The sequence below is a fragment of the Pteropus medius genome, unplaced genomic scaffold, assembly GCF_902729225.1.
Source record: "Pteropus medius unplaced genomic scaffold, Ma_sr-lr_union100, whole genome shotgun sequence".
NCBI lineage: Eukaryota > Metazoa > Chordata > Mammalia > Chiroptera > Pteropodidae > Pteropus > Pteropus medius.
In genome coordinates, this window is record NW_024349799.1 from 635,579 (window position 1) to 637,791 (window position 2,213).

A 2,213-nucleotide genomic window follows, 5' to 3' on the forward strand; every position below is an offset into this window, starting at 1 on the left:
ACTTTGTGCCTCCCCCATTAGGGCCTGCTTAGACTTGAATCTAGATCTAGAAGTAAAGAGGGGTGGCATGGGTAGCTCCTGAGGTGACTCAGAGGTGTCTTGCAAGGCAACTACTTCAGTGGAGGCCATTAACAATTCTTCAGGCAAAGCAAGGTTAATCTTCTTAGGTGGGGATAGAAGGGCTATTTCTATTGGCAAAGAAACTTGGCAGACTTTAGAGGGTCAATGTCCTCAGCTTCATTGGGGTCTTCTCATATGTCCCCATTCTAATTGTTAGTGGTTACTTTTTTACCTGAACATACTTTAAATTATATTTTAGAATTTTCATACTTAATTTTTTTTTTTAATGCCTACAGCACCTGGTCTTCCTATGTGGTCTCCCATCCAAGTACCAACCAGGCCTGAACCTGCTTAGCTTTCGAGATCAGACCAGATTGGGCACATTCAGGGTGGCATGGCTATACACTCATACTTAATTTTTATTGAATTTTAATTAAACAGTGTCACAGTGCTTTGAAACTAAATTAGAATTCAATTGTGTAAACAGACAACTGTGAAAACATTCCTAGCCATACAACTTAATAAAAATCTAGTTCAGCACATTAAAATTGAGACACCATTGGAATGTGAAAGCTATGAAACCTCAGGATCTATGCAGGCACAGCAATCCATAATTAATCCATTCATACAACATTCAATAAATGTTTTATCAAACATGTCCTATATGCTTGGCCCTGTGTTTGGTATTGGGAATAGAAATCTAACTAAGACATAATTCTTAAACTCAAGAGTGAACAGTCTAGTGAAATAAAGTCACTGCTTAATCTTACAGGACTTTCTATTATGTAAGAGCCACTAAACTCATAATTAGGCGTGATTACTAGATAATGTTTATATTTTCCTCTAAAGGCTCTATGACAGCAGGGACCATGTTTGATTTTGCCTGTTAGCAGATCTCTAGAGTTTAGCACGATGCCTTGCACATGATGACCAGTTAATAAACAGAATGAATGAATTAATGAAAGATCAATTAAGAATAAAACACTAAAAGGTTTTCTATTAATATTATGAATAAGACTACTACTGGTTAACACTATTTTGAGTTGGAGGCAATATAATTAAACAAGAGAACAAAATATGAAAAACATTGAAAAGCAGGAGAAAATATAATTATTTACAGATGATAAGATTATATATGGAACAACCAAGTAAGTCAATCAAAAAACTACTAAAATAAGAGAAGTTTTAGTAATCTGAGTAATTTAAAAAAGATTATTAAAATCAATAGCTTTCTTGATTGCCAACAATACCAGTCAGAAAATATAACGGGGAAAAAAATATTTTCAAGAGCAACAAAAAAAATGTAAGATACTTAGGGAAAGTCTAACAACACTTTCGCTACTTTAAAGAGAAAACCATAAAACTACTGTGGGACATAAAAGGTCTTAGAGTAATCAAAGAGGCAATATTTCTTTTACATAGGAATATTTTATGTTATGCAAGTAACATGAATATGGTGGTACAGCTGATAATACAGAAGAATACAGAGCAAAAGAGAAAATTCCCCTTTACCACTCTTAATTCTTTCCCTAGATGTAACATGTATAACCTTTTAATCCCCTTTTTATGAGTTTACTTACAAATGTGTATGTATGTGTACATATATATATTTTTTTTTTTCACAAAGAATAGTACCATATTTTATTCTGTGACTTTTTTGCAGTGTGTTTTCTTTCTTTTCTTCATACTGGGTAATTTCTACTGTTCTGTTCCAGGTCCCTGATTCTTTCTTGTGTGTCCTCTATTTTGTTGTTGAGTCTACCCACTGAGCTTTGATTTCAGTTATTTTCAATGCTAAAATTTCCATTTGGTAGATATTAAAAGTTTTCATTATGAGAAAAAAAATTGTAACTATGTGTAGTGGTGGATGTTACCTAGACTTACTGTGGTCATTTTGCAATATATACAAATACACCTGAAACTAATATAATGTTTTATATGTCAATTATAGCTCAGTAAAATGATGAAGCTAAAATTTCTCTTTGGCTCTTCTTATATCTTCATATATTTTTTTTTTTTGCCAAGGCTTTCTATTTTATCTTTTGTTTCAAACATGTTTATAATTGCTCATTAAAGGATTTTTTTTTATCATGGTTGCTTTAAAATACTTGTGAATAATTCTAATACCGCTATCATATCAGTATTGGCATCAA

The 2,213-nt window shown here is 32.4% G+C and overlaps 1 pseudogene; it reads right to left on the minus strand.

The window, feature by feature from the left end:
• Positions 1-347: 347 nt before the first annotated feature.
• LOC120621307 (uncharacterized) lies at positions 348-466 on the minus strand (annotated as a pseudogene).
• Positions 467-2,213: the final 1,747 nt, after the last annotated feature.